Genomic DNA, 27,100 nt, shown 5'->3' on the forward strand with positions numbered 1-27,100 from the left:
ATTTTTTTTGTATTTAGGGATATAATGAGTCCTATATACTATATAGTACTCCAGGGTAGGGTAAAAGCAGCTTACAATAATTTTTGACATGAAATAGTGCTCAGGGGAAAACACAGGAAGGGAGAAATAGTTATGATAGAAAAAGTATTAAAAATACTTTTTATTTTTTCTAAAACATAATTATATTTATTTCTATAGACTTAATAATATAAAATTCATAGCACATATATTTCATTACTTGCCTCCAAAAAATTGTTGACATCCTCTGTGGCCATCTGTCAAGGTAGTCATTCCTTTGTATTTGATGAAATTAGAGAAGGATTGCGCTTCTATGGATTGATGAGGGAAAATATTCTGTGTTCTTGTTTTCTGGTATTTATTTCCCTGGTCCTGTTAAAAAGGAAATAAGCATAGATTTTGAACAGATAGCCAGTTATTCTACATTTCTTTAGATTTATATTTAAGAACATTTTGAGATTCTTACTGAGGTCTCATTAAGAATCACTGAGTTTTAGTCTTACACACAGGATTTGCTAAATATATAATTCCAGGTAAGAAAGAGTTATATCATATGATCCAATCCCCATATATTTAAGGATAGGAAACTGAAATCCAGACAGGTTAAAGAGCTCAACCATTTTTACAATCAACTGGTGGCAGGGCCAACACAAGAAACCAATTCTTATCATTTCAAGTTTAGGGCTCTTTCCTCTAGATGTCTCCCAGTAGGCAGAACAGAAAACTCTCTGGAACAGGGAAGAAGATTGGGAATAGTATTATCATGACCAAGCTCAATTTCTCAGCCCTAATAATGAGAGAAAAATCTAGAAGGAAAAAACATCATAGTTAAATAACATTTAGGTTATTAATTCAAGTACAGCATGTACTCAATGGATATCTAAGATATTTTAAAATTAAAGTACGATCAACATTATTTGGTTTAAAATGACCAGTTACCATTTAATTTCTCAGTTTCACCTAGTTATGATCATTTATTTTTTCTCATCTTTGGTACTATAACAATCTATTATCCACAGAGCAAAAGAGGGGCATTTTTATTATCTACAGAGCAACAGACCAATATTTTTAAAAAGAAAATTGGATTTTAGACACTATTAGTCAAAATCTTTCAAAGATATCCTAGAGCATCCATGATAAAATCCAAAGGATCACATTGCCTTAGATGACTGGGCGCCCTCTGATACCTATCCTAACACATTTGCCCTTGCTGGGTGTCCTACAGCCTAGTTGATCTTGTTTTTCCTTAAATATGCTAAGCACACTTTCAGTTTACGTCTCTGACCCTGGTCCTTCCTTAGACTGGAACACTTTTCCACATAGCCACATGCCTGTTCCCAACGACTGAAACATTCTTTTCTCTGACAGCAACACCACGTTTCAAGAATTTACTCAAACGTCACCACCCAGAGAGGTCTTCTTTTATCACTAGCTAAACAACTTTCCCACCCTCCACCACTCATCCCTCTCCCTAATGACCCTCATTTTCTATACCCATACATGCTTCAGTTCCAGGCAGAGTACTTTTTAGATATTATACAACCCAACATAATCCCTAAGGGACCAGATGGGTCTTGGAATTAAGTATTGAGTTTTTATAGGTAATATAGTAAACGTACTATAATTATGGACCCTCTCTCCTGACTCTGAGCACTCTGAAATGAAATGTCAGTATCTTTAAAAGCAAAACATATATTATTTCTAAGTGATATTTATAAAAAGACAACAAATAGTTCTTCTTATCAGTTTTACTACTAAACAAGTTAATATTCAGTTCAGTTCAGTCGCTCAGTCGTGTCCGACTCTTTGCGACCCCATGAATTGCAGCATGCCAGGCCTCTCTGTCCATCACCAACTCCCGGAGTCTAGGAGTCTACCCAAACCCATCTTCATTGAGTCGGTGATGCCATCCAACCATCTCATCCTGTCATCCCCTTCTCCTCCCGCCCCCAATCTTACCCAGCATCAGGGTCTTTTCCAATGAGTCAACTCTTCGCATGAGGTGGCCGAAGTACTGGAGTTTCAGCTTCAACATCAGACTTTCCAATGAACACCCAGGATTGATCTCTTTTAGGATGGATTGATTGGATCTCCTTGCAGTCCAAGGGACTCTCAAGAGTCTTCTCCAACACCACAGTTCAAAAGCATCAATTCTTCGGCGCTCAGCTTTCTTCACCGTCCAACTCTCACATCCATACATGACCACTGGAAAAACCATAGCCTTGACTAGACGGACTTTTGTTGGCAAAGTAATGTCTCTGCTTTTAAACATGCTATCTAGGTTGGCTATAACCTTCCTTCCAAGGAGTAAGCATCTTTTAATTTCATGGCTGCAGTCACCATCAGCAGTGATTCTGGAGCCCAAAAAAATAGTCTGACACTGTTTCCACTGTTTCCCCATCTATTTCCCATGAAGTGATGGGACCAGATGCCATGATCTTAGTTTTCTGAACGTTGAGCTTTAAGCCAACTTGTTCACTCTCCTCCTTCACCTTCATCAAGAAGCTCTTTAGTTCTTCTTCACTCTCTGCCATAAGGGTGGTGTCATCCGCATATCTGAGGTTATTGATATTTCTCCCTGCAATCTTGATTCCAGCTTGTGTTTCTTCCAGCCCAGCATTTCTCATGATGTACTCTGCATATAAGTTAAACAAGCAGGGTGACAATATACAGCCTTGACGGACTCCTTTTCCTATTTGGAACCAGTCTGTTGTTCCATGTCCAGTTCTAACTGTTGCTTCCTGACCTGCATACAGGTTTCTCAAGAGACAGGTCAGATGGTCTGGTATTCCCATCTCTTTCAGAATTTTCCATGGTTTATTGTGATCCAATAAGTTAATATTAGGTCAGGTTTTATCACTATATGAGGTGCAAAAACTTTGTTTCCGAGCTTTTGGATTTTAGAATTGCAGGTAACTGCTACTGCTAAGCCACCTCAGTCGTGTCTGACTCTGTGCCACCCCATAGATGGCAGCCCAGCAGGCTCCGCCATCCCTGGGATTCTCCAGGCAAGAACACTGGAGTGGGTTGCCATTTCGTTCTCCAATGCATGAAAGTGAAAAGTGAAAGTGAAGTCGCTCAGTCATGTCCGACTCTTAGTGACCCCATGGACTGTAGCCCACCAGGCTCCTCCGTCCATGGGATTTTCCAGGCAAGAGTACTGGAGTGGGGTGCCATTGCCTTCTCCAATTGCAGGTAAAGAACAGCGGAATATAATATATATTTATTTCTCTATTGCCTGTTTCCTTTAAGTAATGTAAGCTTACAAGACCAATTTTTTTTTCCTGCTGTATGCCCAGTGGCTAACAGATAAGTATTCAAAAATATTAGATGAAAGAGTAAGTAATCTTCTGTAAAGATAGTTTTAATTCTTAACATTATAAATAAATCCTATTCTATAATAATAATATTCTTCTCAACCGAAGGAAAAGTTGAAAAACTTTGAAAGATTCTTAAAATGACTTCTTCTTGTATAGTTCATTGAAAGAAAAAAATATGATAAATAGCATTTAGATAAAACTACAGGAAACAACACCTGGGCTCAATAGAATTCTAGAAATCTAGGTGCTTCCTTGCGTTCCCATTTTTCATTTAACTACTTATCTATTTATCACTTAACCATCCATCTTCCATCTGTTTACCTTTTTCTCTTTGATTTAGATATTTCACCATTCTTGGCCCAACATATTATCTCTAAAATGAGAGGGCAGAACTCAATCTTTAGTAGTTCCACGACTTTACTAACAGTTAAATAACCGAGGCAGTAATCATTCTGACTATCCCAGAAGTTGACTGGCTGGTCTCAAAGACATATAATCTTGCTCATCTAATCTACAATTAAAAAACAGAAACTAGTTTTTACTTAAATTTAAGCATGTATGTTTAACTAAAATGAAGTGACACACTTGTCAAATAACCACTTTATGTCACAAATACAGAATACTCAACTTTTGTGTAAGTTTCTGCTGAAGAGTATGCCTAATAGTAACAAATATTTATTTAGCATTTACTGTGTGGCAGGTATTATTCTAAGTTCTTACAGTATATTATTAAACTTAAAACAACTGTACTAGCTAGATACTAATATCAAACCCCTGTGGTAGCCTGAATTACTCCTCCCTTTCCCCACCACATGACCATGGGAGGTGCATATACCTCTCTGCTCTTTGAGTTTGGAACTAGCCACATGCCTTGCTTTCACCAAATGGGGTAATAGCAGACAACACACAAGCAGAGCCTTGAAATATGTATGCTTTAGCAACTTGGTTTCGTCCTTGCTATCTTGCCTTTGTCTCTGAGGAAAAAATGTTTCAGGTAGCTACAGGTCCAAGGAAGATGAGACATGAGGCACAGACCCAGATGCATCTTCCACTTGAACCCACATCTGGTTGAGTTCAGTCTGGATCAGACTTACTCTTCTTACCCACAGATTTCTGAGCAAGAACTAAATGCTTATTGTGGTATGCCAGTGAGATTTTTGTGGTGGTTTGTACTGCAGCAAAAGTTCACTGATAAACTTCCTCTTTATAGACAGCAAAAATGAGGGTCAGAGATTAATTTGTCCAAACATTCATAGCCAATAAAGTGGTAGAGCTGGATATGAAGCCATGCAAGTCTAGCTCAAAGGTCTATACTCTTAAGTCTCTATGCTATATTGCCACTGCATTAAATTTGCTGTATCATGAGATATTAAGCCATTAATTAATATGGCAGTGGGTGATTTGGCACATTAAAATTCATAATTGTAAATTTATCTAATTGTCAGTGGACAAAGATGTCCTGCAGCATTCAGTATAATATTTCATCTTCAGACATTAATAGATATAAAATAAATGTAGTTTCTGAAGTCTGATTAATAAGACTACACATCTCATGATGTAGCTTTTCAACTCACCCTGGCACTAAACAGTGGCTCTAAGGACTGACAGCTCTACTGCATGATTCTACTCTCTGACTTTGGCTGACCTTTTCAGGCATGCATTAGTGATCCAAGCTGAATTTCTATTTTAGTAGCCTGAAATTTGGACGTGTGAGTGGGAACCCTCATCAAATGCTCTACTCTAGGGAAAGATGAAATCCCCAGAGCTACCCTTGTTCCTTTTCTTCTCGCCTGTCAATTGCATGATACTTTAGTATCTTCTCAGGCAAATGCCCTTTTTAAATAAGTTTGCCAAACTGTTTTTCTTGTTGCAACCAAAAGAAATTTAACCAAAATAAAGTTAAAAAATCCACTGTTCTTTTTGTTATAACTTAAAAGTGCAGAGGAAGGACTTATTAAAAGATTGAATAAAGCTTGCATTTTTTTTTTTAATCCTGTTGAAGTAATTTCGCAATTATAGTTATGGATTGTGTGTCTGCTGATACAAGTTAAATATTCTTCTATATTTTAAAAACTAGGGCTCATGGACCCTAAAGGATCTGTGGCTAGATCTACATTTTATTAAAGCTGCAAAAGGAGATTTCCTTTGTAAGCCTACATATTTTCTGTAATTAAATACATTTTGTTTTTAATGTATTTAATGAACTGTCTATATTCCTTTTGATAATGAAAGGCAAATTAACATATGGGATTATTTTTGTCATTGATTCACTCAAATTATTTATGAGACTCAAATCTATTCCAGATATTGTTTTAGATACTGAAGATACAACAGGGATGAAACAAAGTCTCTGCCCTCATAAAAGAATAAGAATATGAGGCATATAATTTAAAAATTTCATAGCACTGTTAGTAATGAATTTGATACATCTATACAGTAAGGAGATGAGAGTAGCTTAAAAGTATGAAAGTATAAAGGTAAAATGCCTGTGAAAGTTTATGAGCGATCTTTAATCTTCAAGGGGAATACATCATCATATATAGGAAATTCTGCAAGAAATCATATGTATGAGTTAACAACAGAGTACAACCATCACCACAAAGGCAATGTTTTACACACTTTTTTACTTTACCAGTGATTTCATATTGACTAGCGCAATGGAGCCTCTCAATACTTCTTACAGAGGAGCAGGAAAGAAAATGGAGCCTCAGAAGTTTTAGAAACTTCAGAATTTTGTGTAGTGGTAGAGCCAACCATGGGCTTTCCTGGTGGCTCAGAAAGTAAAGAGTATGCCTGCAACACAGGAGATCTGGGTTCAATCCTTGGGTTGGGAAGATCCTCTGGAGAAGGGAATGCGTACCTATTCCAGTATTCTTGCCTGGAGAAATCCATGGTCAGAGGAGCCTGGTGGGCTACAGTCCATGGGGTCAAAAAGACTCAGACACAACTGAGTGACTAAGCTTAGCACACAGCACAGAACCAACTAGGAGGGGCATCTCTGGTGGTTTGGTGGTAAAGAATCCGTCTGTCTATTCAGGAGACACATGTTCAATCTCTGGGTAACGAAGATCCCCTGGAGAAGAGAACAGCAACCCACTCCAGTATTCCTGCCTGGAGAATCTCTTGCACAGAGAAGCCTGGTGGGCTATAGTCCATGGGGTCACAAAGGAGCTAGATGTGACTTAGTGACTAAACAAGAAGAACCAACTACAGCCTGGTTTCCAAGCTTCCTAGCTTTTGTTTCCATTATTGATGCTTTTGAACTGTGGTGTTGGAGAAGACTCTTGAGAGTCCCTTGGACTGCAAGGAGATCCAACCAGTCCATCCTAAGGGAAATCAGTCCTGAAAATTCATTGGAAGGACTGATGCTGAAGCTCCAATACTTTGGCCATCTGATACGAAGAACCGACTCAATGGAAAAGACCCTGATGCTGGGAAAGATTGAAGGCGGGAGGAGAAGGGGACGACAGAGGATGAGATGGTTGGATGGCATCACCGAAGCGATGGACATAAGTTTGAATAGGCTCCAGGAGTTGGTGATGGACAGGGAAGCCTGGCGTGCTACAGTCCATGGGGTTGCAAAGAGTCGGACATGACTGAGCAACTGAACTGAACATCATCTTAACAAAAGACAATTAGTTTCACGGCAGGCAGTGTTGAAATTTCCTTTTATTTACTTTTGTGAGCTACTTGTGAAGTGGGACAAAGAAGCAACATTATTGGGGTCACACAGAAGCTGCTGGTAACAAGTTGAACATCTTTTGTCATCAGGCATAAGCTCAAATCACTTTGGGACAGCATGAGAGAATTGGTAGTAGAGGAGTTTGAGAATGTAATACTAAAGCTGGTTTTCTCAACCATTAGATTTAACATAGAGCAGAGGCTGGCAAATTTCAGCCAGTGAACAAATCTGGTTTGCCACCTGTTTTTGTATGCCCCCGTGCCCCACCCCCAAGCCAAGAATAGTATTTATATTTTAAACATTTCAAAAAGGATCACAAGAACAAAAATTCACAACACCTGAAAATTATATGGAATTTAAATTTCAGTGTCCATAAATAAAGCAGAAACGCCATGCTCATTTGTTCATGTATCACCTGTCACTGCTTTCAAAATGCCCTAAAAGCAGTTGAGGACCTGCTGGTCAGCCAAGCCTAAAATGTTTACTATCTGGCCTTTAACAGAACGAGTTTGCTGATCCCTGATCTAGAAGGTCACAGAATTTTCCAAGGAGATCATAATTTTAGAGGCAGTAATAACATCTGTTTACAACTTTAATTTAAGAAATTAATAACTGTATAGTTATTGGAATTAATGGAATGATTTGAGAGCCCCTGAAGCATATGAGTCAGTGACTATCCTAGGGCCCTGAGAAGCATGCTTGTATCTTAGCCACTTGGGCAGCTGATCACTTGGATGACCTCCTTTGTCCCATGCTGTTTGTGATTATTACAGAAGTTTAAATTGTTTAACTACTAGTCCTACATTTTCAAATTTGCTGTCTCATAGATTGTTGGTTTAAGACAGCAAGCACAAAGAAACTTCTGGTGACATATAATCAATGAGTAAAAACAGTGTGGAAACAGTGACAGATTTTATTTTCTTGGGCTCCAAAGTCACTCCAGATGCTGACTGCAGCCATGCAGTTAAGAGACGCTTGCTTCTTGGAAGAAAAGATATGACAAACTTAGATAGTGTATTGAAAAAGCAGGGATAACACTTTGCTGACAAATTTCCATATAGTTAAATGGTTTGTACAGAGGTCATGTATGGATGTGAGAGTTGGACCAGAACAAAGGCTGAGCACCGAAGAATTGATGCTTTTGAACTGTGGTGTTGGAGAAGACTCTTGAGAGACTCTTGGATGGCAAGGATATCAAATCAGTCAATTTGAAAGGAAATCAATCCTGAATATTCACTGGAAGGACTGATGCTGAAGCTGAAGCTCCAATACTTTGGTCACCTGATGCAAAGAGCCAATTCATTGGAAAAAGGCCCCCATTCTGGGGAAGAATGAGGGCAAGGAGGAGAAGGGGGCGACAGAAGATGAAATAGTTGGATGGCATCACAGACGTAATGGACGTGAATCTGAGGAAACTCTGGGAGATAGTGAAGGACAAGGAAGCCTGGTGTGCTGCAGACCATGGGGTCACAAAGAGTTGTATACAACTTAGTGACTGATCAATAACACCAAAAAAAAAAATCACTGAGGGAGCGTTCCTGGTGGCTCAGCAGTAAAGAACCTGCCTGCCAATGCAGGAGATGCAGATTCGATCCCTGGGTCAGGAAGATCCCCTGGGATGGCAACTCACTCCAGTATCTTCGTCTGGAAAACCACATGGACAGAAGAAGCCAGGTGGGCTACAGTCCATGGGGTCATAAAAGAGTCAGACATGACTTAGGAACTAAACAACAACGATAATTAACGAGGAGCATAAAAATCCTATGAATCCTGTAAATCTGCCTTAGATGACAGTCATCAAATCTGTAAGTTGCATTTATCTAATCAAAAGTAACCGTTAGAAGACTCAAATATTCTAAAAGTCAGTATAAAAAAGAATATGGTGAGGATCATATTCAAAATTTCCTTGATCAAAAGAGACACAGATAAATAGAACAGTATTATGGACTCTATGGGAGAGGGCGAGGGCAGGAAGATATGGGAGAATGGCATGGAAACATGTAAATTATTGTATGTGAAATGAATCGCCAGTCCAGGTGCAATGCATGATACAGGGTGCTCGGGGCTGGTGCACCGGGATGACCTGGACGGATGGGATGGGGAGGGAGGTGGAAGGGGGGTTCTGGAAGGGGAAAACATGTACACCCATGGTGGATTCATGTCAATGTATGGCAAAACAAATTAAAAAAAAAAAAGAGAAAAAAAAATTTCCTTGAGCAAAATTTTCTCCGATTTAGAAATTAAAATCAGCTGATACTAAAAACAGATTTACAGGCTTCATAGAAGTTTTATGTAATAGTTTTCTAAACTTTATGCTTTTGCAACTTATCATATTTAGAAATGTTATTTCTCTGAATGTTCACTATAGAGGTCCAATTCCCCTTGATTTGCAATCGTACCTCATAAAGTTCTGGGTTGTGATCTGATTTTTAATAATAAAGGTTCCTAACATTTTTTGTAACTGAAAACAATGACATTTCTTGAAAATTTTAACACTTATTTTAAAAATGTTGATAAACACTGTACCAAAGATTAGGAAAAATGAGATAATATTTATTCACTCTACATATTCATTCATTATTTCTCCGGTAAACGGATGAGTAGAAACTCTTTGCCAGCCTTGTAGAAAAAAAGAGATAAATGATAGTTTTTGTTTTCAAGGAGGTTACAGGAAAGTAGCTAGACAAGTGACAAGTATACAGATTTTTGAGATTTAGTCTGTTAACTTCTTTAATAGATGTGAGCTGCTCACAGAGGTAAAGAAGCTGCTAGAACTACCTAGAACAAAAATGAACTTAGTTTCTGGTGGTGAAGGCAGAAGAGAAACTCTCTTTTCAAAAAGGATGCACTTTAGCTACAGAAACAAAGCAGGCAGGGTTAAGTGAATGTTTACCTAGAAAAAACAATAAATATTCTTAATAGATGACCAAATTCTCCTTTTCTCTTAATTTACAGATAGTTTACACAATACCAATCCAAAACCTTTGGGAGTCACATGTGTTTTGGAATTCAGAACTTTCTAGTTTTGAAAGGGAAGTTTAAATCCATTATAATGGTTAAAAACATACCAAAACTGAAAAAAAAATTCGCCAGTTTTTAATGTCTAAAACATACATCAAAGACTGCTTGGTATCAAATGACAATTTGAGAATTCTTGTCACTGATAATAACTGATTCAAAAAGAATAAACTATCATGAATTGCTGAATTAATACATGAAATGTAGTACCACCCATGCGATGGAATATTATTTGGTCATGAAAGGAACGAAAATTTGACACAAGGTACAGTATAAATGAAACTTGAAAACATTATGCTAAGTAAAAGGAGAAAGACACCAAAAGCAGTACAGTGTATGACTCTATGTATGTAAAATGTTCAGAATAGGCAAATCCATAGAGACTAAAAGAAGACTTATGTTTGCTAGGGCTTGGCATAGAGGGGAATGTAGACTGACTGGTAAGGGATACAGAATTCCTTTCTGGGGTGATGAATATGTTCTGAAATAAGTGGTAATTGATGTACAACAAGGTGAATACACCAAAAAGCATTGAACTATATAATTTAAAATTGAAAAATCTATAGCATATAATATACCTGTCATCAAAATTTTTTCTATGAAAAGAATGAACTCATTTTATTAGAGAATTTTATTTTTAAAGTATTAAAAATAAACTACTAAGATAAACTACTAAACTATAAAAATAAACTACTAGGCACATATGAGTACCTATGTGCTAAGTTGCTTCAGTCATGTCCGACTCTTTGCAACCCCCTGAACTGTAGCCTTCAGTCTCCTCTGTCCATGGGATTCTCCAGGCAGGAATACTGGAGTGGATCTTCAATTTTTCCTCCAAGGGATCTTCCTGACACAGGGATCGAACCCATGATTCTTAATGTCTTCTGTGTTGGCTTTGGGACCTTTACCACTAGTGCCACCTGGGAAGCCCAAGATGAACTATACTAGGGAACGATTTCAGTTTATGACTATGAATAACTACACAGTTCTAATAAGACCTCGCTAAAAGAAAATAGTAATAAAGCTCTTCAGACACTTCATATTTCAAAATCTAAGCACAAAGACAAAAATCTAATCACGGAACATGTATAATGAATATGGATAAATAAAGAAACATAGAAAAAGAATAAAATAATAGATTAAACCTGGTTTAGACTATAGTGTGTCCTTATTTCAAAGACATTATTTCAAAAATTAAAAATTCCAGATGCTGAAAACAGTTATGAAGAATTAATCTGGTATTTTTTCTTCTAAATTCAAAGTTCAAAATCTTTATATTCCAAATTAAGTTAGGAAGTATTTATAAACCAATCTAAACCCTTAAAATAGAATCACTGTGAACAATGGATTTTGAAAACAAAAATAATTTGAAGATTTAAATTCAATAAACTGAAGACGATTTAAAAGAATAAATTGAAAATTTAAAATTGAAGATTCAACCAGAAGAATGAAAGAACAAAGAAATTAGAATCTGTCTGAATATGAACAATTTTAAGTTTCAACATGCAAAATGTGAATTATTGAGAAAAAAGAAACCAGAAAAGAAACAGACAGCAAAGTTTGCAAAAATCTATGTTCATTTACTTGGGTCCCAAACTGATGTTCCAGTCAGGACTGAGCTGAAGATATTACTCACTAGAATACATACACTGGTGAGATGATTCAGGTGTTAAAATTAATCGAATGAATGCTTCTATTGGCAGATGACATCTAGTCAGCAATGGGTAAAGAGAGAAATTTGTATTCCAAAACTGTATTCGTAAAGTCAACACTGAAGTTGTAACTGCATAATTTTCACACATATAGTGGAGAGTTCTCATTAAACGTGGTCCACTGGAGGAGGGGATAGCAAACTACTCCAGTATTCTTGCCATGAAAATCCCATGAGCAGTATGAAAGGCAAAAAGTTATGATACTGGAAGATGAGCACCCTAGGTCTATGGGGTCCAATATGCTACTGGGGAAGAGTGAAAGGTAATCTCACATAGCCCCAGAGAGAATGAGTGGCTGGGTCAAAGCAGAAACAACACTCAGTTGTGGATGGTTCTGGTGGTGAAAGTAAAGTCCAATGTTGTAAAGAACAGCACTGCATAGGATCCTGGAATGTTAAGTCTGTGAATCATGGTAAATTGGATGTGGACAAGCAGCAGATAGCAACAGTGAACAGCAATATCTTAGGAATCAGTGAATTAAAATGGATGAATTCAGTTCAGTTCAGTTCAGTCGCTCAGTCATGTCCGACGCTTTGTGACCCCATGGACTGCAGCACACCAGGCCTCCCTGTCCACCACCAACTCCCAGAGTTTACTCAAACTCACGTCCATTGAGTTGGTGATGCCATCCAACCATCTCTCCTCTGTTGTCCACTTCTCCTCCCAACTTCAATCTTTCCCAGCATCAGGGTCTTCTCCAATGAGTCAGTTCTTTGCATCAGGTGGCCAAAGTATTGGAGTTTCAGCTTCTGCATCAGTCCTTTCAATGACTATTCAGTACTGGTTTCCTTTAGGATGGATGAGTTGGATCTCCTTGCAGTCCAAGGGACTCTCAAGAGTCTTCTCCAACACCACAGTTCAAAAACATCAATTCTTCAGCACTCAGCTTCCTTTATAGTCCAACTCTCACATCCATACATGACTACTGGAAAAATCATAACTTTGACTAGAGGGACCTTTGTTGGGAAAGTAATGTCTCTGCTTTTTAATATGCTGTCTAGGTTGGTCATTGCTTTTCTTTCAAGGAGCAAGCCTCTTTTAATTACATGGCTGCAGTCACCATCTGCAGTGATTTTGGAGCTCAAGAAAATAGTCTCTCAATGTTTCCATTGTTTTCGCATTTATTTGCCATGAAGTGATTGGACCGGATGCCATGATCTTTGTTTTCTGAATGCTGAGTTTTAAGCCAACTTTTTCACTCTCCTCTTTCACTTTCATCAAAAGGCTCTTTATTTCTTCTTCACTTTCCGCCATAAGGGTGGAGTCATCTGCATATCTGTGGTTATTGATATATTTCCTGGCAATCTTGATTCCAGCTTGTGCTTCATCCAGCTCAATGTTTTTCATGATGTACTCTGCATATAGGTTAAATAAGCACGGTGACAATATACAGCCTTGATGAACTCCTGTCCCGATTTGAAACCAGTCTGTTGTTCCATGTTCAGTTCTAACTGTTGCTTTCTGACCTGCATAGAGATTTCTCAAGAGGCTGGTCAGATGATCTGGTATTTCCATTTCTTGAAGAATTTTTCACAGTTTGTTGTGATCCACACAGTCAAAGGATTTAGCATAATCAATAAAGCAGAAGTAGATGTTTTTCTAGAGCTCTCTTGCTTTTTCGATGATCCAATGGATATTGGCAATTTGATCTCTGGTTCCTTTGCCTTTTCTAAAACCAGCTTGAACATCTGCAAGTTCATGGTTCATGTACTGTTGAAGCCTGGTCTGGAGAATTTTGAGCATTACTTTGCTAGTGTGTGAGATGAGTGCAATTGTGAGGTAGTTTGAGCATTCTTTGGCATTGCCTTTCTTTGGGATTGGAATGAAAATTGACCTTTTCCAGTCCTGTGGCCACTGCTGAGTTTTCCGATTTGCTGGCATATAGAGTGCAGCACTTCCACAGCATCAACTTTTAGGATTTGAAGTAGCTCAACTGGCATTACATCATCTTCACTAGCTCTGCTCATAGTGATGCTTCCTAAGGCCCACTTGACTTCACATTCCAGGATCTCTGGCTCTAGGTGAGTGATCACACCATCATGATTATGTGGGTTATGAAAATCTTTTTTGTATAGTTCTTCTGTGTATTCATGCCACCTCTTCTTAATATCTTCTGCCTGTTAGGTCCATACCATTTCTGTCCTTTATCAAGCCCATCTTTGCATTAAATGTTCCCTTGGTGTCTCTAATTTTCTTGAAGAGATCTCTAGTCTTTCCCATTCTATTGTTTTCCTCTGTTTCTTTGCATTGATCACTGAGGAAGGCTTTCTCATCTCTACTTGCTATACTTTGGAACTCTGCTTTCAAATGGGTATATCATTCCTTTTCTCCTTTGCCTTTAGCTTCTCTTCTTTTCACAGCTATTTGTAAGGCCTCCTCAGACAGCCATTTTGCTTTTTTGTATTTCTTTTTCTCATGGATGGTCTTGATCCCTGTCTCCTGTACCATGTCACGAAACTTTGTCAATAGTTCTTCAGGCACTCTATCAGATCTGATCCCTTAAATCTATTTCACACATCCACTGCATAATTGTAAGGGATTTGATTTAAGTCATACCTGAATGGTTTAGTGGTTTTCCCTACTTTATTCAATTTAAGTTTGAATTTGGCAATAAGGAATTCATGATCTGAGCCACAGTCAGCTCCCAGTCTTGTTTTTTGCTGACTGTATAGAGGAATCAGAACAAATTGCAAACACTTACTGGATCATAGAGAAAACAAGAGGATTAACAAAAACATCTACTGCTTCATTGATTACATGAAACCTTTTGATTGTGTGAATCAAAACAAACTGTGAATATTCTTAAAGAAATGGGAATACCAGACCACCTTGTCTGTCTCCTGAGAAACCTGTATGTGGGTCAAGAAACAACGGGCAGTACCTTACAGGGAACAACTGATTGTTTCAAAATTGGAAAAGGAGTAGGAAAAGGCTGTTTTTGTGACCTTTCTTATTTAACTTATAAGTCGAGTACATCACGTGAAATGTCAGGCTGGATGAATCACAAGGTGGAATCAAGATTGCTGGGAGAAATATCAACAACCTCAGCTATGCAGAGGATACCAATCTAATGGCAGAAAGTGAAGATGAACTAAAAGCTTCTTGATGGGGGTGAAAGAGGAGATTGAAAAACAGGCTTAGAACTCAACATTCAAAAAACTAGCATCATGATATCCAGTCTTATCACTTCATGGCAAATAGAAGAGTAACAGTGGAAATAGTGACAGATTTTATTTTCTTGGGCTCCAAAATCACTGTGGACAGTGACTGCAACATGACTATGGACATGAAATTAAAAGAGACTTGCTCCTTGGAAGGAAAGCTGTGATGAACCTAGACAGCATATTAAAAAGCAGAGACATTACTTTGCCAGCAAAGGTCCATATAGTCAAAGTTATGGTTTCATGTACAGATGTGAGAGTTGGACCATAAGGAAATTGAGTAGTGAAAAACTGATGCTTTCAAATTATGAAACTGGCGAAGATCCTTGAGAATCCATTGGCCTGTGAGGAGATAAAACCAGTCAATCCTAAAGTTAGTCAATCCTGCATATTCATTGGAAGGACTGATACTAAAGCTCAAGAACTAGTACTTTAGTCACCTGATGCCAAGAGCTGACTCATTGGAAATGACCCTGATGCTGGGAAAGATTGAAGGCAAAAGAGAAGGAGGAGGCAGAGGATGATATGGTTAGGTAGCTTCACCAACTCAATGGATGTGAATTTGAACAAACTATGGGAGATACTTCAGGCTGGTGTGCTGAAGTCCACAAGGTCCCAAAAAGTCAGATGCAACATAGTGATCAAACAAGAACAACACATGAAAATTTATATATATACTAAATTTTGTAACAATAAAAAATCTTTATATACATCTATTAAGAAACACTTTAATATTCACAGCAAATAAACTGATCCTAAAAGATGATGCTGTGAAAGCGCTGCACTCAATATACCAACAAATATGGAAAACTCAGCAGTGGCCGCAGGACTGGAAATGGTCAGTTTTCATTCCAATCCCAAAGAAAAGCAATGCCAAAGAATGCTCAAACTACCACACAATTGCACTCATCTCACCTGCTAGTAATGTAATGTCCAAAATTCTCAGAGCCAGGCTTCAGCAATATGTGAACTTCCAGATGTTTAAGCTGGTTTTAGAAAAGGCAGAGGAACCAGAGATCAAATTGTCAAAATCCGCTGGACCATAAAAAAAGCAAGAGAGTTCCAGAAAAACATCTGCTTTATTGAGTATGCCAAAGTCTTTAACTGTGTAGATCACAAAAAACTCTGGAAAATTCTGAAAGAGATAGGAATATCAGACCACCTGACCTGCCTTTTGAGAAACCAGTATGAAGGTCAGGAAGCAACAGTTAGAACTGGACATAGAACAACAGACTGGTTCCAAATAGGAAAAGGAGTATGTCAAGGCTGTATATTCTCACCCTGCTTATTTAACTTATATGCAGAGTACATCATGAGAAACATTGGGCTGGAGGAAGCACAAGCTATAATCAAGATTGCTGGGAGAAATATCAATAACTTCAAATACACAGATGACACCACCCTTATGGCAGAAAGCGAAGAAGAACTAAAGAGCCTCTTGATGAAAGTGAAAGAGGAGAGTGAAAGAGTTGGCTTAAAGCTCAACATTCAGAAAACTAAGATCATGGCTTCCGGTCACATCACTTCATGGCAAATAGGTGGGGAAACAGTGGAAGCAGCGGCTGACTTTATTTTTCTGGGCTCCAAAATCACTGCAGATGGTGACTGCAGCCATGAAATTAAAAGACGCTTACTCCTTGGAAGGAAAGCTATGACCAACCTAGACAGCATATTGAAAAGCAGAGACATTACTTTGTCAACAAAGGTCCGTCTAGTCAAGGGTATGGTTTTTCCAGTAGTCATGTATGGATGTGACAGTTGGACTACAAAGAAAGCTGAGCGCAGAAGAATTGATGCTTTCCAACTGTAGTGTTGGAGAAGACTCTTGAGAGTTTCTTGGGCTGCAAGGAGATCCAACCAGATCATCTAAAGGAAATCAGTCCTGGGTGTTCATTGGAAGGACTGATGTTGAAGCTGAAACTCCAATACTTTGACATCCTGATGTGAAGAGCTGATTCATTGGAAAAGACCCTGATGCTGGGAAAGATTGAGGGCAGGGGGAGAAGGGAACGACAGAGGATGAGATGGTTGGATGGCATCACCGACTCAATGGACATGAGTTTGGGCAAACTCTGGGAGTTGGTGATGGACAGGGAGGCCTGGCGTGCTGCGGTTCATGGGGTCGCAAACAGTAGGAGACGACTGAGCGACTGAACTGAACTAAGTGAAATTGATTCAGGATAAAATTCTTACCAAATTAGCAATATTTAGTTATCTATTTTTAAAATAATTCATGTGTTTTATTCATATCAAACAATGCAAGTAAAATAAGTAAAAGTTTAAGTATACCATAATGTGATTACTCAGTTCAATTCAGTTGTGTCTGACTCTTGGCGACCACATGGACTGCGGCATTCAGGGTTCCCTGTCCTTCACCACCTCCTGGAGCTTGCTAAGACTCATGCACATAGAGTCGGTGATATCATCCAGTCATCTCATCCTCAGTCATCCCCTTCCCCTCCTGCCTTCAATCTTTCCCAGCATCAGGGTCTCTTCCAGTGCATCAGCTCTTTGCATCAGGTGGCCAAAGTACTGGAGATTCAGCTTCAGCATCAGCCCTTCCAATGAATATTCAGGACTGATTTCCTTTAGGATTCACTGGTTTGATCTCCTTGCTGTCCAAGGGACTCTCAAGAGTCTTCTCCAACACCACAGTTCAAAACCGTCAACTCTTCAACACTCAGCCTTCTTTACAGTCCAACTCTCATATCCCTACATGACTACTGGAAAAAACAAACCTTTGACTAGATGGACATTTGTCAGCAAACTAATTTCTCTGCACTTTAATAATGCTGTCTTGGTTTGTCATACCTTTTCTTCCAAGGAACAAGCGTCTTAATTTCATGGTTGCAGTCACTGTCTGCAGTGATTTTGGAGCCCAAGAAAATCAAGTCTGTCACTTTTTTCATTGTTTCCCTATCTATTTATCATGAAGTAATAGGACTGGATGCCATGATCTTAGTTTTTTGACTGCTGAGTTTTAAGCCAGCTTTTTTACTCTTCTCTTTCACCTTCATCAGGAGACTCTTTAGTTCCTCTTTGCTTGCTTTTTGCCATAAGGGTAGTGTCTTTTGATAGCAGAGGTTACTGATATTTCTCTCAGCAATCCTTAATCCATCTTGTCTTCATCCAACCTGACATTTCACATGACGTACTCTACATAGAAGTTAAATTAAACAGGGTGAGAATATACAGCTTTGACGTATGCCTTTTCCAATTTTGTACCAGTCCTTGTTTCATGTCCGGTTCTAACTGTTGCTGCTTGACCTGCATACAGGTTTCTCAGGAGGCAGGTCAGGTGGTCTGGTATTCCCATCTCTTTCAGAATTTTTGATAGTTTGTTGTGATCCACTCAATCAAAGGCTTTAGCGTAGTCAATGAAGCAGAAGTAGTTGTTTTTTGGAATTCTCTCGCTTTCTCTATGATCCAATGGATGTTGGTAATTCGATCTCTGGTTCCTCTGCCTTTTGTAAATCAAGCTTGTACATCTGGAAGTTACCGCTTCATCGGCTGTTGAAGCTTAGCTTGGAGGATTTTGAGTATTACCTTGCCAGCATGTGAGATGAGTTCAATTGTGTAGTAGCTGGAATATTTTTTGGGATTGGAATGAAAATCTGACCTTTTCCAATTGTGACAACTGCTGAGTTTTCCAAATTTGCTGCCACATTTGAGCAGCATTTTCACAGCATTATATTTTAGGATTTGAAATAGTTCAGCTGGAATTCCATCACCTCCACTAGCTTTGTTTGTAGTGATGCTTCTTAAGGCCCACTTGACTTTGCACTCCAGGATGTATGTCTCTAGGTGAGTGAACATACCATCATGGTTATCTGGGTCTTGAAGAATTTTTTTTATAGTTCTTCTGTGTATTCTTGCCACCTCTTCTTAATATCTTCTGCTTCTGTTAGGTCCATACCTTTTCTGTCCTTTACTGTGCCCATCTTTGCATGAAATGTTCCCTTGGTATCGCTAATTTTCTTGAAGAGATCTCTCGTTATTCCCATTCTATTATTTTCCTCTATTTCTTTGCATTACTCACTTAGGAAGGCTTTCATATCTCTTGTTGCTATTCTATGGAATTCTGCATTCAGATGGGTGTAACTTTTCTTTTCTCCTTTGCTTTTAGCTTCTTTTCTTAGCTATTTGTAAGGCCTCCTAAGACAACCATTTCTGCCTTTTTTTTCATTTCTTTTTCTTGGGGATAGTTTTGATCATTGTGTCTGTGCAGTATTACAAATTTCTGTCCATAGATTTTCAGGCTTCTATCAGATCTAATTCCTTGAATCTATTTGGCACTTCCACTGTATAATGTAGGGATTTGATTTAGGTCAGACCTGAATGGGCTAGTGGTTTTCCTACTTCCTTCAATTTAAGTCTGAAATTTGTGATAATGAGTTCATGATCTAAGTCACAGTCATCTCCAGGTGTTTTTTTTGCTGACTGTATAAGGATTCTATATCTTTGGCTGCAAAGAATATAATCAATCTGATTTCAGTATGATTAATAGATTCTAGTAAATGACAATGATACAAATTCAAGCAGCTCCCAATATTTAATATGGTGTATATCATAAGACTCTTAAAAATTTTTTTAGTTTGTTTGGTCTTTTAAGATTGTAAGTTTATACTGAAAAGTTTAATAATGTAACATATGAAATATAATTAGATCTAGATAATTTAGCAAAATATGATCTTCCTAATTATTTTATAGAACCTACTGTCTCTTGAATAGTTTATATAAAATCATGCGGTGTGTCTGAAGTATTAGAAACAAAGAATTCAGAATTCTTTCATAAATAGCACACTTATAACCCTGGAGATAGAGATGACGGGTAGATATATATACATGTGTGATGGTAACATATCAGCAGCAACTGACTTGTATGAAAATCAGTCTCTCTATAGGTCCCATTTAGGATGAAGAAATTGGATAATTCTTGTAGTGCAAGTTAGCAGATTTATGACTTTACTTTTTTTTTGGAATGAAAAAGATATCAAAATAAAAGATATATGTAAAACAAAAAGTAATACGTAAAGATACTATGAATCATATAAAGATACTATGATCATATAGTATTTACTAAGCTTCTTAAATAAAATGTACATTAGAAGTTTAGCTGAAACTGAAAAGCAATGAAAAACTAATGCCTTCCTTCAGTAGGTAGTAGTTTTTGTTTTATATTTTTATTACTAAGTGACACATGACAATAAAAATTTCAAACAACACAAAAATAGATACAAGACAATCATTTGTAGCAAGTGAGCTATATGAACTACTTCTATTGTCATAATCAGTTTTTGCAGATGATAGAAAAAAAAACACAAACCTATGTATTCAGGATACTTCTAAACACATTCTATGCATCCAGCATTACCTTGATACCAAAACCAAAGACAGCACATAAAAATAAAACTAACAGGCCAACATCACTGATAAACACAGAAAAATTCTCAACAAAATATTCACATATTGAACAATGCATTAAAAGGATGATACATTCAGATCAAGTGAGATTTATCCCAGGGACACAAGGATGACTCAATATCAGCAAATCAGTCAATGTGATATACCACATTAGCACATGTGCAAATGAGGTATATGAATCAAATGATCACCTCAACAGATGAAGAAAATGCTCTTGACAAAATTTAACATCTATTTATGATTTAAAAAGCTATGAATAAAACAGTTTATGATTAGAAACTCTCAACAAAGTGGGTATAGAAGGAACATACCTCAACATGTTTAATATTTGTCATAAATACATGACAGATCTACAGCTACCATCATACTCAATGGTGAAAGCTGAAAGCCATTCCTGTAAGATCAGGAATAAGAAAAGGAAGCCACTCTTGCCACTTGTATTAAACATAGTTTAGAAAACCTGGGCAGAATAATCAGACAAGGAAAAGAAAAAAAAAAATCCAAATTGGAAAGGAAGAAGTAAAATGTGATTGGTTGCAGATAACATGATACTTTAGAGAGAAACTCTTCAACCCTCCAACAAAAAACAATTAAAACTAATAAATAAATTCAGTAAAATTGCAGGATACAAAATTAATATACAGAAATCTTGCATTTCAATAGAGTAACAATGAACTATCAGAAGAGAAATTAAGAAAGCAATACTGTTTATAGTTAAATCCTATAAATGAACCTAAGAAAGTGAAAAATCTATACTTGGAAAACTGTAAGACATGGATAAAAAAATGACAGAAACAGATGGAAAGACATTTCATGCTCACGGATTAGAAGAAATAACATTGTTAAGACAAACATACTACTCAAGATTCATTGAATCATACAGTTTCAGTGCCATCCCTATAAAAATGCCTATGGCATTTTTCACAGAACTAGAACAAATAATTCTAGAATTTGTATGGAAACATACTAGACCTCAAATAGCCAAAACAATCTTGAGAAAGAAACAAAACTGGAAGTGTCAAGCTTCCTAACTTCAAGCTACACTAGAAATGTCTAGTAATCAAAACAGTACAGTGCTGGCACAAAAATTGACACAGATTTTTGGGATCAGTGGGATCCCATTAGGATTAATGGGGACAGAACAGAGAGTCTAGAAATGAACCCATCCTTATATGGTCAATTAATATGTGACAAATGAGGCAAAAACATAGCAAGGAGGAAAGACAGCCTCTTCAATAAATGGTGCTGTGAAAATCGGACAGCCATAGGCATAAAAATCAAATTAGAGTACTTCCTCACACCATATACAAAAAGAAGCTCAAAATGCATTAAAGGCTTAACTGTAAGAGCTGAAGTCATAAAAATTCTCAAAGAAAACACAGGCAGTATGCTCTTTGACACCAGTCTTAGTAATATTTCTTGGGACACATTTCCTCAGGCAAGGGAAACAAAGGCAAAAATAAACAAATGGGATCATGTCAAACTAAAAACTTGTGCACAGGAAGAGAAAATTATCAACAAAATGAAAAGACTGCATCCTGAATGGGAGAAAACATTTGCAAGCAATATATATGATAAGGGGTTAATATCTAAAATATACAACTCAATAACAACAACAACAAAACAAAGTCCTATTAAAGAATGGGCAATAGCTAGGACATGGAAGCAACCTAGATGTCCACTGACATATGAAGGGATAAAGAAGCTGTGGTACATATATACAATGGAATATTACTGAGCCATAGAAAGGAATGCATTTGAATTAGTTCTAAGGAGGTGGAAGAATCTTCACTATATAGAGTGAAGTAAGTCAGAAAGAGAAAGACAAATATCATATATTAATGCAAATATGGAATATAGAAAGATAGTACTGATGAACCTATCTTCAGGGTAGCAAGGGAGACACGGACATAGAGAACAGACCTATGGACACAGTGGGTAAAGCAGAGGATGGGACGTATTGAGAGAATAGCATGGAAACATACATATATTCTGATATGTAAAACAGATAGCCCGTGGGAATGTGTTGCATGATGCTTATCTAACTGCTTATTTAACTTCTATGCAGAGTACATCATGAGAAATACTGGGCTGGATGAAGCACAAGATGGAATCAAGATTGCTGGCAGAAATATCAACAACCTTAGATATGCAGATGATACCACCCTTATGGCAGAATGTGAAGAGGAACTCAAAAGCCTCTTGATGAAGGTGAAAGAGGAGAATGAAAAGGCTGGCTTAAAACTCAACAGTCAAAAAACTAAGATCATGGCATTGTAGTCCCATCACTTCATGGCAAATAGATGGGGAAACAATGGAAACAGTGACAGACTTTATTACCTTGGGCTCCAAAATGACTGCAGATGGTGACTGCAGCCATGAAACTAAAAGACGCTTGCTCCTTGGAAGAAAAGGTATGACCAACCTAGACAACATAATAAAAAGCAGAGACATTACTTTGCCGAGAAAGGTCCGTCTAGTCAAAGTTATGGTTTTTCCAGTAGCCATGTATGGATGTGAGAGTTGGACCACAAAGAAAGCTGAGTGCTGAAGAACTGATGCTTTTGAACTGTAGTGTTGGAGAATACTCTTGAGAGTCCCTTGACAAATCCTAATTCCTGAGGATTAGTCAATCCCAAAGGAAATCAACTCTGAATATTCATTGGAAGGACTGACACTGAAGCCGAAGCTCTAATACTTTGGCAACCTGATGTGAAGAGCTGACTCATTAGAAAACACCCTAATGCTGGGAAAGACTGAAGGCAGGAGGGGAAGGGGATGACAGAGGACAAGATGGTTGGATGGCATCACCGACTCGATGGACATGAGTTTGAGCAAGCTCTGGAAGTTGATGATGGACAGGGAAGCCTGGTGTGCTGCATTCCATGGGGTTGCAAGGAGTCGGACACAACTAAGCAACTAAACTGAACTAAAAGTAGGATGAAATCTTGCTGTCTGTCACAACAGGATCAACCCACAGGGTACTATACTATGTGAAATAAATTAGAGAAACACAAATTATTTCACTCATGTGGAATCTAAATAACAAAATAAGTGAAGAAACAGAACAAAACAGAGTCACAGATTCAGAGAATAAATAAGTGGTTGCCAGAGCGGGGCAGGGAAATGAGTGACAAAGGTGAGCAAATTTAATAGGTACTTAACTTCCACTTATAAAATATGAGTCATGGGAATGAAACACATAGCTTGGGAAATACAGTCAATAAAAATGTACTATATTTGGGGGGAAAAGTGCAAAAAAAAAAAAAAAACTGATCAGAGTCCCTAAATCATTAACTCATTATATACCCTAGGGTACTCCTCTCTTACTTAAAATAGCCTTTTCACCTGTAATATAGCAGTAATAAATCTTGAAGTGTCATTGTAAAGAGAAAAAAAATAATGTACTATATTTGTATGGTGACAGACAGAAACTAGATTTACCGTGGTAATTTTGTAAGGAATACCAATATGGAATCACTGAGTTGTCACCAGGAACTAATCTAGTGCTGCAGGTCAATTATACTTCAAAAAACAACCAACCAGACTCATAGAAAAAGAAAACAGATTTGTGGTTACCAGAGGGAGAGAGGAAACTGGATGAAGTTGGTCAAATGTACAAACTTTCATTTATAAAATATAGGAATACTAGGGATGTAAAATATAATATGAGTAACATGATTAACTCTGCTGTATATTATATATAAAAGTTGCTAGGAAAGTGAATCCTAAGAGTTCTTTCTCATCACAAGTAAAAAAAACATTTCTTTCTATCTATACAAAGTCATGGATATTTATTAAACTTATTGTGGCAATCATTTCATGATGTACTTAAGTCAAATCATTATGCTGTACACTTGAAACTTATACAATCCTATATGTTAATTATATCCCAACAAACCTAGAAGGATAAAAAACCTTCAGTATTCATGGAGAAATCAAATGAAGACACTATAACATATTATACAAATATTAATGAAAATGAGAAATAATAACAAAGGTAAATATAACATTTGGAAATTTTCTATATTAAATACAAAAAAGATGTTGAATAAATCTTATGCAGAAACATTCCTGGAGACACAATTACAATTTGCTTCAAATAAATTCTTTTACTATAACTTATAGAACAGAGGCACATGGTGACACTATTTCTACTAACTTTATACTTCATGAAGAAGACGGCACGGTGACCCACTCCAGTATTCTTGCCTGAAGAATTCCCATGGACAGAGGAGCCTGACGGGCTATATACAGCCTATGGGGTTGCAAAGAGTTGGACATAACTGAGCTACTAAGCACACAGACACATAGTGCATTAAAGTACTTGATTTGTTATTAAAAGTTTTGGTTTAAATTTTCTAAATAAAGTAATAATTAAAGAGAAAAGCTGGAAAATGAAGAGTCCATGTAAGTGACAAATACACAAAAGAATCTATAAAAATAACCAGTAGTTAAGTGATGGTGGTAGACAAGTTAAAATTACTGACAGCTAGAAAGTAAAACAAGAATTAGGTATACAGCAAGATCACAAAATTGTTTCTCTTCACACATTTCACCTAGAAGAAATGAAGTCTTATAGTTAGAGTATTAAAGTAGTTAATGGGTGAAGTAAAAACACAGTACAATGTCTTTATTTCATGTCTTCACAATTGTACAACATGCCAGCTATTTAAAATTCATTGATTAATTCATAAAGTGAGGGAAGTTCTACTAACTCTACACTGTAGAATTTCAAGTCCCATACACAGATATTAAGCTATATTTGCATAATATAAAGTAAAAATAAACAAATTTATACAATTTGAAGCTCAAACAAACACATTATACACTATATGTATTTTCATCTAGTATCACCCTTCCTTTGGGTTTGCTCTTCATTGCTTTTCTTGTTCTCTAACCATCCCTACTCCCTCATATTTTAAAACTTTGCCCAAGACCCAAATTTATACAGTCCATCCTACCCACTCTAGAGCATAGTATGTGCCCCTTTCTCTGGACTCTTGGTTGAGAATACTACCCACTTAAAAGTCATATCATAGAGTTAAGAGCAAATTGAGCTTTTCTCCATAGCTTACGAGACAGTCTATCATATGTTTATTTCTAAGGTTATTTTAAAAAATTTATTACAGTAATCAATAACACTGGTAAAGTTCAAAGAGCATTGAAGGTTGAATAGAGAAAAGCAAAAGCCTCATGTCTCTGTAGATGAATACCATTATAATTTACCCTTAGAAACTCTTGGGGAAAAGTGAATCTGGAGTTTTTCAGATTTAGAAAGGTTAATTTGACGCATTTACAACATAAATAATTTCACATAAGTAACTTTTTTTTTCCCTTAGAGGATATGTTTCTTTTCTCCAGCTCGGTTGAGATATAATTGATATATTTCTGCACAATGTGACAATTTGATACACATAGTGCAAAATGATTACCCCAGTAAGGTTAGTTAACCCATCCACCACCTCACCTAATTATATTTTGGTGTGTGTTTAAGGTCAGGACATTTACGATCTATTCTCTTTGCAACTTTCAAGTATATAATACACTACTGTTAACAATAGGCACCACGCTAAATATTAGTTCCCAAGAATTTACTCCACTTATAACTGGGAATTTGTACCCTTCGACCATTTGTACCATTTCCCCATTTCCCTCACTTCCCAGGCCTTGGCAATCACCCTTCTAATCTGTTTCCCTGAGTCTGGCTTTTTTCTTAAAGATTCCATATTATATGTGAGATCATGCAGTATTTGTCTTTCTCTGTGTGACTTATTTCATTAAGCATAATGCTCTCTAGGTACATCTATGTCACAAATGGTAAGATTTCCTTTTTTAAAAAAAATGGCTCAATAATATTCATGTATCTATATCTATATATATTCATGTGTAAATATATATGTGCCATGTAATATCTCACATTTTCATATATATGTATCACATTTTCATTATCCACTCATTCACTGATGAACACTTAGGTTGTTTCCATGTTGTGGTTATTTGTGAATAATGTTGCAATAAGTATGGGTGTGCAGGTACACTCTGAGGTAATGATTTCATTTCCTTCCAATATATTCCAGAATTGGGATACATACACAGATGTGGGGCCATATGGTAGGTCTATTTTAATTTTTTCCATAATGGATGTACCAATTTACATTCCACCATAGGGTTCCCTTTTCTCCACATCTTTGCCAAGGCATTATTTCTTTATTATTTTTTGCTTGTTTGTTTGTTTGCTTTTGATAACAGCCATTTTTACAGGTATGAGGTGATACATCACTGTGGTTTTGATTTGCATTTCCCTGATGATTAGTGATGTTGAACTCCATTTCATGTACCTGTTGGCCATCCATGTCTTTCTGAAAAATGACTATTAAGGTCCTGTGTGTGTGCACACACGCTCAGTTCTATCTGACTCTTTGCGACCCCATGGACTGTAGCCAGCCAGGCTCCTCTGTCCATGGAATTTTCCAGGCAAGAGTACTGGAGTGGGTTGCCACTTTCTACTCCAGGGGATCTTTCCATCCCAGGGATTGACTCCCTGTCTCCTGCACTGGCAGGTGGATTTGTTACCACTGTGCCACCTGGGAAGCCCATTCAGGTCCTACACCAATTTTTTAATCAGATTGTTCATTTTTTGGCTCAATATTGAGTTGTATTGAGTTCTTCCAATACTTTGGATATTAACCTCTTATCTGGTACGTGGTCATAAAGAACTTTTAAATTCTCAATGAACATAAGTGGTTAGTCAGGTTTTACCAC

At 37.2% G+C, this 27,100-nt stretch overlaps 1 protein-coding gene across 4 annotated transcripts in view; it reads right to left on the reverse strand.

Moving 5' to 3' along the window:
- MBD5 (methyl-CpG binding domain protein 5) overlaps positions 1-27,100 on the reverse strand; it is a 454,579-nt gene that overhangs the window by 246,790 nt on the left and 180,689 nt on the right. For all 4 annotated transcript variants that reach the window (XR_014079644.1, XM_081580531.1, XM_081580530.1 and 1 more), the window contains one exon: positions 243-390. The gene's annotated coding sequence lies outside the window, so the exon portion shown is untranslated. The remainder of the gene's footprint in view (positions 1-242; positions 391-27,100) is intronic.

The sequence above is a fragment of the Giraffa tippelskirchi genome, chromosome 3, assembly GCF_054371585.1.
Source record: "Giraffa tippelskirchi isolate mGirTip1 chromosome 3, T2T-mGirTip1v1.2.pri, whole genome shotgun sequence".
NCBI classification, from domain to species: domain Eukaryota; kingdom Metazoa; phylum Chordata; class Mammalia; order Artiodactyla; family Giraffidae; genus Giraffa; species Giraffa tippelskirchi.